The sequence below is a fragment of the Bufo bufo genome, chromosome 3, assembly GCF_905171765.1.
Source record: "Bufo bufo chromosome 3, aBufBuf1.1, whole genome shotgun sequence".
Taxonomy (NCBI): Eukaryota; Metazoa; Chordata; class Amphibia; order Anura; family Bufonidae; genus Bufo; species Bufo bufo.
This window is the reverse complement of record NC_053391.1, coordinates 567,096,804-567,110,772: the sequence shown is the minus strand read 5'-3', so window position 1 is coordinate 567,110,772 and position 13,969 is coordinate 567,096,804. Positions and strand designations below refer to the sequence as shown.

The 13,969-nt window shown below is 43.4% G+C and overlaps 1 protein-coding gene across 1 annotated transcript in view; it reads left to right on the top strand.

Moving 5' to 3' along the window:
- The first annotated feature begins 12,789 nt into the window (after positions 1–12,789).
- Positions 12,790–13,969, top strand: part of TIMELESS (timeless circadian regulator) — a 156,503-nt gene continuing 155,323 nt past the window's right edge. Inside the window, exon 1 of the mRNA XM_040425614.1 lies at positions 12,790–12,904. The gene's annotated coding sequence lies outside the window, so the exon portion shown is untranslated. The remainder of the gene's footprint in view (positions 12,905–13,969) is intronic.

Sequence of the window (13,969 nt, the reverse complement as noted above, 5' to 3'; positions counted from 1 at the left end):
CTTTCCCAGTGTACAATATTATCACTGACCTATTACCCAGGCCATTTTTTTGCAATTCTGACTAGTGTCACTTTATGTGCTGATAACTTTAAAACGCTTTGACTTATTCAGGCCATTCTGAGATAGTTTTTTCGTCACATATTGTACTTCATGACACTGGTAAAATGGAGTAAAAAAATAATCATTTTTATTTACCAAAAAATACCAAAATTGCCCAAAATTTGGAAACATTAGCAAATTTCCAAGTTTTAATTTCTCTACTTCTATAATACATAGTAATAACTACAAAAATAGTTATTACTTTACATTCCCCATATGTCTACTTCATGTTTGGATCATTTTGGGAATGACGTTTTATTTTTTGGAGATGTTACAAGGCTTAGAAGTTTAGAAGAAAATCTTAAAAATTTTCAGAAATTTTCAAAAACCCACTTTTCAAGGACCAGTTCAGGTCTGAAGTCACTTTGAGAGGCTTACATAATAGAAACCACCCAAAAATGACCCCATTCTAGAAACTACACCCCTCAAAGTATTCAAAACTGATTTTATAAACTTTGTTAACCCTTTAGGTGTTCCACAAGAATTGATGGAAAATAGATACAATTTCAAAATTTCACTTTTTTGGCAGATTTTCCATTTTAATTAAAAAAATTCCAGTTACAAAGCAAGGGTTAACAGCCAAACAAAACTCATTATTTATGCCTCTGATTCTGTAGTTTACAGAAACACCCCATATGTGGCCGTAAACCGCTGTACAGGCACACGGCAGGGCGCAGAAGGAAAGGAATGCCACATGGTTTTTGGAAGGCAGATTTTTTTGCTGGACTGGTTTTTTGACACCATGTCCCATTTGAAGCCCTCCTGATGCACCCCTAGAGTAGAAACTCCAAAAAAGTGACCCCATTTTAGAAACTATGGGATAGGGTGGCAGTTTTGTTGGTACTATTTTAGGGTACATATGATTTTTGGTTGTTCTATATTACACTTTTTGTGAGGCAAGGTAACAAGAAATAGCTGTTTTGGCACCGTTTTTATTTTTTGTTATTTACAATATTCATCTGACAGGTTAGATCATGTGGTATTTTTATAGACCAGGTGGTCACGGACGTGGCGATGCCTAATATGTATACTTTTTTTTTATTTATGTAAGTTTTACACAATGATTTAATTTTTGAAACAAAAAAAATCATGTTTTAGTGTTTCCATAGTCTGAAAGCCATAGTTTTTTCAGTTTTTGGCCGATTATCTTGGGTAGAGTATGATTTTTGCGGGATGAGATGACGGTTTGATTGGCACTATTTTGGGGTGCGTATAACTTTTTGATCGCTTGCTATTACACTTTTTGTGATGTAAGGTGATAAAAAATTGCTTTTTTTACACCGTTTTTATTTTTTTTACGGTATTCACCTGAGGGGTTGGGTCATATGATATTTTTATAAAGCAAGTTATTACGGACGTGGCCATACCTAATTAGTATACTTTTTTTTATTTATTTAAGTTTTACACAATAACAGCTTTTTTAAAACAAAAAAATATATGTTTTAGTGTCTCCATATTCTGAGCCATAGTTTTTTTATTTTTTGGGCGATTGTCTCAGGTAGGGGCTCATTTTTTGCGGGATGAGGTGACGGTTAGATTGGTACTATTTTGGTGGGCATATGCCTTTTTGATCGCTTGCTGTTGTACTTTTTGTGATGTAAGGTGACAAAAAATGGTATATTTAGCACAGTTTTTATTTTTTACGGTGTTCATCTGAGGGCTTAGGTCATGTGATATGTTTATAGAGCCAGTCGATACGGACGCGGCGATACCTAATATGTCAACTTTTCCCCCCCCCTATCTTTTATTAATTTTTTTTTACTTTATTTGGGGAAAATAAAATTTTTGTTTATTTTTACTTGGAACTTTTAATTTTTGGTGGGAAAACTTTATTTTTTTAACTTTTTTTTTCACTTTATTTTTTGTCCCACTTTGGGACTTCAACTTTTTTGGGGTCTAATCCTTTACAATGCATTCCAATACTTCTGTATTGGAATACATTGGCTGTATGAGTAATACTGTGTGTATTACTCATACAGCTTCCGGCCTGTGAGATCCAGGGGGCTGGATCTCACAGGCTCGTCACAGGAAGGCAGAGCCGATGCCTCAGGAAGGCATCGCGCTGCCTTCCATGCCATCGGGTTCCCCCCTTCAGCCCCACGGGGACCCGATGGCACCGCCGCCGCAACATTGAAAAGCCGCAAACCGCAGGTCTGAATTGACCTGCGGTTTGCGGCGATCGCCGACACGGGTGGGTCACGGGACCTCCCCGCGCATTTAGCCAAGGTGATTTGAGCAGGCACCTTGTTCCGATCACCGCCCGCCGGGCGGCGGTGATCAGAAATACACATGACGTACCAGTACGTCATGTGTCCTTAAGTACCGGGACAACATGCCGTACCGGTACGTCATGTGTTCCTAAACAGGTTAAAGAAGTTTCTTTCTATGCTGATCTCTCTCCAGCAACTCTAGCCTGGAGGAGGGAGTTTGCTAAATATACCCTAATCCTGAGAGAGAATGGAATCCCATATCGCTGGGGTTTCCCAGTGAAACTTATTGTCAGTAGAAATGGAACTAACTTTATTTTACTTTCTCCATCTCAAGCTGCAAACCTTCTGGAGAGGTGGTCCTTACTCCAGCCTCAAGAGGTAGCCAGATCTCCAGTGAAACAGAAGCCACCCATGCTGACCCAAGAATGGACTGTGGTGAAATCCACGAAGTGATAACCTCAATAGGTGCCAACAATGTAAGGTACCTCACCTGCCTACACCATTCTACATCTTTTCTCCACTCTTGACCAATCTATATATCTCGAAACACACAAATGTTATAGTCCTTGACTTTCTCATCTACTTCGGAGACTCCCCCATATACGAGCTGTTGGTTGCCTGTTGGGACATCCAATAAGTCATGTCTTGGCGGTGGCTGTTGGACGTCAGCTGTTAGATAAAATTCCGATTTTTCGCCAAATATTATTCTTTTTTTTTTTTATCTGTTTTTGGTATTTTTGTTCTTATTTTTCTCAGCTAATGTAGTTGTTTTTACATTGCGAACTGGATCTACCCCTCTCTCTTCAACCCTACACATGGCAATTGTGACTGGGTTTGGCGATCTACTAGAGACTGTATGGCTTCTTAAAAGTTTTACTTTCCTTGTTTATTAAATTTTTTTTGAAGGTTACATGTCATTACCCGCTTCTGATTTACTGACGCATCTTTGCACTCTATTGTTCTATGTAGCATTGTACATTTTATATGGCATTACAGGGGTTTATGGGCGTGTTCTTAGGTACCTGATATGGCATTAAAGATCTCATCACAAAATGTCAAAGGGAAGTCCTTTCAAAAGAGCATGCTTCTGGAAAGAAATATCTAACTATGGCTACTTTCACACTAGCGTTCGGGGCTCCGCTTGTGAGTTCCGTTTAAAGGCTCTCACAAGCGGCCCCGAACGGATCCGTCCAGCCCTAATGCATTCTGAGTGGATCCGCTCAGAATGCATCAGTCTGGCTTCGTTCAGCCTCCGCTCCGCTCAGCAGGCGGACACCTGAACGCAGCTTGCAGCGTTCGGGTGTCCGCCTGGCCGTGCGGAGGCAAACGGATCCGTCCAGACTTACAATGTAAGTCAATGGGGACGGATCCGTTTGAAGATGACACAGTATGGCTCAATTTTCAAACGGATGCAAGCGTTTGCATTATAGGAGCGGATCCGTCTGTGCAGACACCAGACGGATCCGCTCCTAACGCAAGTGTGAAAGTAGCCTTTAAGATTGTGACATTATAGGTGCCCAGGAAACTCATTTATTGCCTAAAGAAAGTTTCAGGATTTAAAATAGGCGCTTTCCTCATATTTTTCACTCCCACCCTGAAAAGAAAAAAGCAGGGGTAATGCTAGCCATTAAAGATACGGTCTCTTTTAAACTTATATCTACTCCTACAGACAGCCAGGCCGCTACATTATCATTGTCTGTCTAATCAATAATCAGCTTTACACTATAGCATCCATATATGCACCTAATAAATCACAGCTTCACTTCCTTCACCGCTTCTTTAACAAACTGACACCAATAAGACAGGGGTTTTTAATACTCTGCGGCGACTTTAATAAAGTTATTGACCCTATGATTGACAAGACACCCGTGGACAGTAAGGACAGAGACATCATTAAGAGAGTTATTGCACAAAGAGGAGATTTTTTGACCCATGGCGCATATTCCATGGGCCTGAAAAAGACTTAACTTTTTTCTCAAGCCCCCATAACTCATACTCCCACATAGATATGGTATTAGTGGATAAAAGACTACTACAAAATATAATTTCATCAGATATCGGTACCATAACTTGGTCCGACCATGCCCCTACCTCTATAATCATTACCCTACAATACTCTCCCTTGCAAGCCCCATGGAGATTGAATAATTCCATTTTGAATAACCCTGAATACTTACCTTTATTCCGCACCACTCTGCAGGAATGTTTTACACTTAATAACTCATCTGAGGTCTCATTGTCCACAATCTGGTGCGCTAACAAAGCGGTCATGAGGGGTATCTTTCTAAAATACTCTGCTTTGGAAAAGAGAAAGAGAAATCAAAAGTTCGAACTACTCATAGGTCAGATTAGACAAGTAGAGCGTGACAACCAAAAATATCCCAAAATTACCCAATTCAAAAATTTAAGATATGAGCTACATACGTTAATGCAATCCAGATTTGAGTTCTACCTCAGCAAATCCAAATCCATGTATTAATATTGCGGAAACAGAAATCTTTAGCAAACAGGATTAAGGATAAATCTGCCAAATCTAGGATCCCCTGTTTATATGGCACAGCAGGTAAGAAAATTATAAATCCACAAGAAATAGCTGATGAATTTGCCTCATACTACTCTAAATTGTATAATCTTGCCCTAGACGCTGATACTCCTCAACCTACTTAAAAAGTAATTAACACCTTCCTGAAAAAAATCTCTCTTCCCCAATTATCGTCAGAACAATTAGATATATTAAACGCAGATATCGATATTGATTAAATCACTCAAGTAATAACCTCTCTCAAACTAAACTGGGTTTTAAAAAACACCCTTTTTACGCAAAATACTAAATTTTACAGCCCTTGCTGCATCTGTACGTGTAAAATTCAAGCGTTATATACTGCTGTCATATTCTGTTAGTAAAAAAAACGCCCATTTTGGGCAAAGTACTTAATATTGCAGTCTACTGCATCTGTTATTGTTAAAACAAGCTTGAAATACTTCAATAATTTTCTGGGTTTTAAAAAACACCAATTTTTTGCAATTCCCTCCATCTGGGGCCTCTGCCGCATTAGTCAGTGTGCAATTTAAGCTAGAAATACAGCTTTAATTTTCTGGGTTTTCAAAAGCACCCTTTTTGGGCAAAATACACAATTTTACAGCCCTTGCTGCATCTGTACGTATGAAATTCAAGCGTTATATACTGCTGTCATATTCTGTTATTCAAAAAACACCTATTTTGGGCAAAATACTTAATTTGCGGCCTTGTCTGCATATGTCAGTGTGAAATTTAAGCGTTATATACTGCTGTCATATTCTGACACCCTTTTTGGGCAAAGTACTTATTATTGCAGTCTTTGCTGCATCTGTTATTGTTGAAACAAGCTTTTACATTTTCGGGTGAAATTCACCAATTTTTGGGTGTGGTATACCACTGCTCTACCTAGTAGACAGGTAAAAAAAAATGAACTAATTTGTCTGTTACATTTTTGGGTGAAATTCACCAATTTCTGGGTGTGATATACCACTGCTATACCTAGTAGACAGGTAAAAAAAATTCACTAATTTGTCTGTTAAATTTTCGGGTGAAATTCACCAATTTTTGGGTGTGATATACCACTGCTATACCTAGTAGACAGGTAAAAAAAAAATCACTAATTTGTCTGTTACATTTTCGGGTCACCAATTTTTGGGTGTGATATACCGATGCTATACCTAGTAGACAGGTAAAAAAAAAACCACTAATTTGTCTGTTACATTTTCGGGTGAAATTCACAAATTTTTGGGTGTGACATACCACTGCTATACCTAGTAGACAAGTAAAAAAAAAATCACTAATTTGTCTGTTACATTTTCGGGTGAAATTCACAAATTTTTGACTGTGATATACCCCTGCTCTACCTAGTTGACAGCTCAATAAATTTAACAAATTTTTCTGTTACATTCTTGGGTGACATTTTACAATCATTACCGTGAATAAACCCCTGCTCTGCATAGGTGACAGGGACCGAAATTCTTAAAAATAATCTGTTCCATTGGTGGGTGACATTAACCCATTTCTGGTGATGAAAAACCCCACAGGGACTTAAATTTCAAAAATTCGTCTTTAATTGCCCCTTTTATTCGATCCTTCTGCTTTAATAACTTGTCCCACATTTCTGCACCATCGCATTGCAGCCATTGACCTCCCTTGGATGAGGTCTCCCTTTATCACGAACCCTGATTCGCCGATAACCGTGATCAACATGGTAGTCTCAGAAAAGAACATCAAAAGTTGATAGAGAAGATATCCAAATGGATAGTGGATGTCACGGTGACGTGCGATCAGGCAGAAGTTATCTAGAGTCAACAAAGCGGCAGCAGGGCCTCTCCTGGCTAACGTTTCCAAATCCTAAATACCCCAGTGACATTCCCTATAATTTTTTTATTAATCATTCCAATAACATCTTAAGAGTCCTGTATTGTTATTTATCATCACTACCTCCCCGAGTCTGGAGTGGGAAATTGCCGCCCGCCCCCTCCTTTCCTTCAATTCTTCTGCTTTAATAATTTGTCCCACATTTCCGCTCGATCACAATTAAATTTCATCCATTGATCTCGCTTGGATGTGGTCTCTCTTTCTCACGCTCCCTCTCCGGCGTGGAGCCCTGATTCGCCGCTAACCGTGATCATGGAACCCTGATTCGCCGCTAACCGTGATCAACATGGTAGGGGCAGAAAAGAACATCGAAAGTTGATAGAGCAGATATTAAATTGGATCGTGAACATCACGGGGACGTGCGACATGGTGGGGCAGTATGTGTGCACACGCCTACACGAACTGACTGACAGGGGTCAGCCCCTGCAACTTCTGGGTCTCTAAATTGGGCACATAGCCTGAGCTTGCCCTTTACGCCTTGGAGGTGCTGGCCTTCCCTGCAGCCAGTGTATTGTCTGAACGTGTGTTTAGCACCACTGGAGGGGGTTATCACAGGTTATATTTCCCAATGTTTTGGGATGTACCCTAATTTAAAAAAATAAAAATAAATTTAAAACCAAAAATCAGTGTAGGCTACCTCCTCCTCCACCACCGCTGCTTCCACCTACACCGCCACATCCACCGCCTCCTCAACCTCCTACTCCATATGGACCTCGTCCTCCTAGATCAAGATTATTATTTTTTATTTTTCCGTATTTTATTTACAGGCATTTCCCTATCCATATTTGTTTGCAGAGCACTTGCCATGCTCTTAGCCACATTTTGCTGGCATTTGCAGCCCTCTAGCCCTTCCCATGACATTTTTACAGCCATTTTAGTGCTCAAAAGTTCGGGTCCCCATTGACTTCAATGGGGTTCGGGGTCAAGTTCGGGTCAAGTTCAGGTCCCGAACTCGAAAGTTTTTTGTGAAGTTCGGCCGAACCCGTCAAACCCGAACATCCAGGTGTCCGCTCAACTCTAGTCACCATACAGTGACTGGATAACACTGCCATACAGTGACTGGTTAATGTACAAGGGGGCTCAGTACAGTAAATGACCAGGTGCACAGTATAGAGTATAAGAGGGCACAGTACAGGGTATGACTAGGGGCACTGTACAGTGTATGGTAAGAGGGCACAATGCAGGGTATAAGAGGGCATAGTACAGGTTAGGAGGCACAGTATAGGGTATAAGGGGGCATACTACAGGTTAGGAGGCACAGTACAGGAGTATCCCCTAATACCCCTGTACTGTGCCTCCTACAGGGTACAATAACTGGGCATAATGCAGGGTATAAAGGGGCACAGTAAAAGGTAGAGGGCACACTACAGGATATAGTGCACAGTACAGGGTATGGGCCACAGTACAGGGTAGGGGGCATAGTATAGGGCAGTGTTGGCGAACCTATGGCACGGGTGCCAGAGACGGCACTCAGAGCCCTCTCTGTGGGCACCCACTCCCTGGAAAAAAGTCTATGGTGTACCATTCATCAGCGCAGGGCACACCATGAACAGCACAGGCAGCGCACTGAATGTAGGCAGGCGATTATAGCTAAGTGATAAAATACATGGAAGATATACTATATTGGTATTCAGGTTAAATATGCCGTGTTGGAACTTTGGTTTGCAGTTTGGGCACTCGGCCTCTAAATGGTTCGCCACCACGGGTATAGGGTATCAGACTCACCAATGTTGGTCAGGCTGGCCACCAAGATCCATATTCCACCAGACAGCAGGAAGCAGGAGGTCGGTGGCACTGGCTGGCAGGCAGCTGCAGTTCTCAGAGGTGGGCGCGGACTAAGACAGCGCTGCTCAGGGACGCTCGTGCTTCTCATTGGCGAGCAGTGTCTTTCACAGGAACAGGAGATCAGCAGCGCCAACAGTGAGGTGGGTGGGCAAGCCAATACATCCAGGGTCCTCCTAGTGCTTCCTCTTGGAGCTTGTTTGTCACTGAAGTGTCCCTGAAATGATTGGTAGAGCAGTAGCTTCCACCCACTGCTGCTTCACCAATCTGTTAATGCAGTGCAGAGGAGGGGGAGGAGAATCCCTTTCCCCTGCCCCACGAAAAATATTCTACAGTTTTCAAACCAGCACCTGGATCTTAATACTTTTGTAATTGCATATAATTAAAAAATTTGTATTGAATTTTCCTTATTTCTTTGTTCTGCTCGCTGCTAAGGTCGCACATGCTTAGTTTCATCCTTCAACTGCCTCCTGAGCTGTGATAGGGAGATCATGGACACGCCCCCCGAGCTGCAGCAGAAAAGACACTCCCCTGAGCTGTCAGCTTGATATAAATCTAACAGAACTGTTGGAACAATGAATGGAGAAATCTCTGCATCCATGTGAGGTACAGGGCTGGTTTTAGCTTTGTGCTAACGAGTGCGCCACAGGAAGAGAGGGGGATTATAAAATAAATAAATACGTTGACTTGCTGGCTTCCCTGCTGGTGACACACCTGCTACTGCTCCAGGGCCCCTTCTGAGCTAGGACCCCAAAGCAGATGCTTCCCCAATATCTACACCCTTGCTTTAAGGTCTCATGAGATTCCCATCCTACAGTACTGTGAGATTGTGGATGAACTCTGCCTGTATAATGTTTATGTTTAACCACCTCAGCCCCTATAGCTTAAACACCCTTAATGACCAGGCCACTTTTTACACTTCTGACCTACCCGTATATACTCGAGTATAAGCCGACCCGAGTATAAGCCGAGCCCCTAATTTTACCCCAAAAAAATGGGAAAAATTATTGACTCGAGTATAAGACTAGGGTGGGAAATGCAGCTATAATGCACACACTCTACATTATATACACACATCTGCAAGAGGGTGACTCCCTGTATTTAATGCAGAGTGTGTGCATTATATACACACACACTCTGCATTAAATACAGGGAGCCATCCACAGATCTCCCCCCTAAATACTGCCATCCACAGATCCCCCTACAGTGCCATCCACAGATCCCCCTACAGTGCCATCCACAGATCCCCCTACAGTGCCATCCACAGATCCCCCTACAGTGCCATCCACAGATCCCCCTACAGTGCCATCCATAGATCCCCCTACAGTGCCATCCACAGATCCCCCTACAGTGCCATCCACAGATCCCCCTACAGTGCCATCCACAGATCCCCCTACAGTGCCATCCACAGATCCCCCTACAGTGCCATCCACAGATCTCCCTACAGTGCCATCCACAGATCTCCCTACAGTGCCATCCACAGATCCCCCTACAGTGCCATCCATAGATCCCCCTACAGTGCCATCCACAGATCCCCCTACAGTGCCATCCACAGATCCCCCTACAGTGCCATCCACAGATCCCCCTACAGTGCCATCCACAGATCCCCCTACAGTGCCATCCACAGATCCCCCTACAGTGCCATCCACAGATCCCCCTCCCCGACGCTCACAGCAGTATATTTAAACGATATCTTACTTTGTCTTTGCTCCGGTAATACAGGCAGTGCGGGGAGCGGCGCTCACTCACTGATGTCACGCGCCTTCTCCCACTAGGCGGCGCAGGCGCGTGACGTCAGTGAGTGAGCGCCGCCCCCCGCACTGCCTGTATTACCGGAGCTAAGACCTAGACTCGAGTATAAGACGAGGAGGCTTTTTGAGCACAAAAATATGTGCCAAAAAACTCGTCTTATACTCGAGTCTATACGGTACACTACTTTCTCCGTTTATTGCTCGGTCATGCAACTTACCACCCAAATGAATTTTACCTCCTTTTCTTCTCACTAATAGAGCTTTCATTTGGTGGTATTTCATTGCTGCTGACATTTTTACTTTTTTTGTTATTAATTGAAATTTAACGTTTTTTTTTTGCAAAAGAATGACATTTTTCACTTTCAGTTGTAAAATTTTGCAAAAAAAAACGACATCCATATATAGCCTTTAGCACAGATCTGTTCAGCACCATGGACAGCAGGATGCCTGAGAAGGTGTCCTGTTGCCATGGGAACCTTCCCCGTCTGCCACAACTGAGCAGAAGGGGAGGGGGGTTCCGTGGGGTTCCCTCCCTCTGTGACCCCATCCTGTCCGTGAGCTGCAACGGCATAGCAGCCCCCCGATGGGAGAGGGAGGGAGCTCCCTCCCTGTTAACCTCTTCCATACAGCGGTTCCTACTGACCGCGGCATGGAAGGGGTTAAAACGGCTGACATCTGCACAGATGTCAGCCGTTTGAATCAGAGTGTCAGCAATGAGCTGACACTCTGATTCAACCACTCGGTCATCCTGAAAATAATCGGGGGGGCAGGCGGAAGATCGCCCGCCTCCCGCACCGCCTGCAATCCTCCCCCCTTGCCCCCGAAGGCACAAAAACACAGAGGGCGGGGCGCTTAACTTTGAAATCAAGGCACTTTGAGGTTTCTGATCCCTGCGGTCCACAGGGATCAGAAACTTGCATAAGTGCTACAAATCGCAGGTCGGAATTGACCTGCGGTTTGTAGTGATTGGCAATGCGTGGCACCCCGTTCCGATCACTGCCGGCTAAATTTTTCTCAAAATTTATTGTTCTACATGTCTTTGATTAAAAAAAAATGGGTAAAAAAAAAATGGTTTGGGTAAAAGTTATAGCGTTTACCAACTATGGTACAAAAATGTGAATTTCCGCTTTTTGAAGCAGCTCTGACTTTCTGAGCACCTGTCATGTTTCCTGAGGTTCTACAATGGCCAGACAGTACAAACACCCCACAAATGACCCCATTTCGGAAAGTAGACACCCTAAGGTATTCGCTGATGGGCATAGTGAGTTCATAGAACTTTTTATTTTTTGTCACAAGTTAGCGGAAAAAAAAATAGAAACTTCCATGAACTCACTATGCCCATCACGAAATTCCTTGGGGTGTCTTCTTTCCAAAATGGGGTCACTTGTGGGGTAGTTATACTGCCCTGGCATTTTAGGGGCCCAAATGCATGCGAAGTAGTTTGAAATCAAAATCTGTAAAAAATGGCCGGTGAAATCTGAAAGGTGCTCTTTGGAATGTGGGCCCCTTTGCCCACCTAGGCTGCAAAAAAGTGTCACACATCTGGTATTGCCGTACTCAGGAGAAGTTGGGCAATGTGTTTTGGGGTGTCATTTTACATATACCCATGCTGGGTGAGAGAAATATCTTGGCAAAAGACAACTTTTCCCATTTTCTTGACCAAGATATTTATCTCACCCAGCATGGGTATATATAAAATGACATCCCAAAACACATTGCCTAACTTCTCCTGAGTACGGAGATACCATATGTGTGACACTTTTTTTGCAGCCTAGGTGGGCAAAGGGGCCCACATTCCAAAGAGCACCTTTAGGATTTCACCGGCCATTTTTTACAGATTTTGATTTCAAAATACTTACCACACATAAGGGACCCTAGAATGCCAAGGAAGTATAACTACCCCACAAGTGACCCCATTTTGGAAAGAAGACACCCCAAGGTATTCCGTGAGGGGCATGGCGAGTTCCTAGAATTTTTTATTTTTTGTCACAAGTTAGCGGAAAATGATGATTTTTTTTTTTCTTACAAAGTCTCATATTCCACTAACTTGTGACAAAAAATAAAAACTTCCATGAACTCACTATGCCCATCACGAAATACTTTGCACACATTAATTTGGCTCTAGCGTTTTATTATTCTGCCAATAAATTTAAAAAAGACTTTTTTTTGCCTCCTGTTATTTCCCTGCAGACACCAGCGCATTAGGGCACAGCCTGGTCACACAGCAGCACATGTACCGCTCTCAGCTGCTTCAGAAAATAAGCGCGAATTACCCGCCAACTGGACGCTTCCATCGGCCGGCTGATTACAACTACTGGCGGCTATCCAGTATTATAAATGTTAAAGAGAAAACACGAGGGGCTTTTCCGTCCCTCATTTTAATACACGTAGTACAAACAGTCTGGGATAACAAGTGACTGTTCAATGAAGCAAAGTGTTACGAGCTAACATTATGTCCCCCCTCCTTTCCGGTAAAAGTTGGTATGACCCTGCGCAGATCTGACAGGAAGGTGCCTGAGTTTCGCGCGCCTGCAGAGAGCAGCAGCTGGAAAACACTCAGCGCCCGGAAAGGCTCCAGTCCTGGTGCCGGGGTGTGAGGGTCCGAGAGTGTGGAGGACTGGCGGGGGCTCTAGTAACTTATCCACGGGACAATAACCATGAAGGTCAGTGATTGTCCCAGCATGTCGGGCTCTCCTGGCAGTGTGGTGAGGGACAAGCACTAGTAATGTCCGGGGGCTGTGCACTCTTTCAGTGGGTGTCTCCTCAGGACTGCTGTCTGTAGTTGTTAGGATTCCCCTTAGAAATGAGTGTATTTTTATGTATGTGCTGTCAGGAATATAGAAGCTATGACCATTAGGGCTCATTCACATGACATTCACACGTCCGCATCCGTTCTGCAATTTTGCGGAACCATTTTTTTCAATGGGGCCGGAATGTGCTGTCCGCATCCACATTTGCGGATCCACCCTTTCGTTCCGCAAAAAATAGAACATGTCTAGTGTTGAGCGAACTTGTGTTTTTAAGTTCGGGTTATCGAAGAATCACGTTATGGATTCCGCTACCACAGACCATAACGGAATTTAGAATCCATAACGGGATTCTAAGATACGCCGAACTTAAAACACAAGTTCGCTCAACACTAAACATGTACTATTCTTGTCCGCAATTGCGGACAAGAAAAGGTCCATTCACACGTCCGTGTGTGTTTTGCGGATCCACGGATTTTGCGGACCGCACATCTCTGGCACTTAATAGAAAATGCCTAATCTTGTCCGCAATTGTGGACAAGAATAGGTCATGTTCTATTTTTTTTCAGGAACGGAATTGCGGACCCGGAAGTGCATATCCGCAATTCGGGATTTGGACAGCACATCGTGAGGCCCCATAGAAATGAATAGGCCCGCAATTCTGTTCCGCAAAATGCGGAACAGAATTGCGGACGTGTAAATGGAGCCAAGGGCGCCGTGCCCGTGCTGAGAACCTCCAGTAGCGGTCTGCATTGCACGTTTGCCGGCCGTTCCACAGATGCAGACCGATCGACTTGAATTGGTCCGTGATCTGTAAGATACGGCCAAAGATTGGACATGTCCGAACTTATTTTTTTTAAAAATATTTTTTGGCGGTGTAGAGGCACGGATTGGAATCCCACGTAAGCTTCCGATCCATGCCTCCGCAAAACATAGGACATATCCTATCTTTGGCCGTGTCTTGCGGATCGCGGACCAATT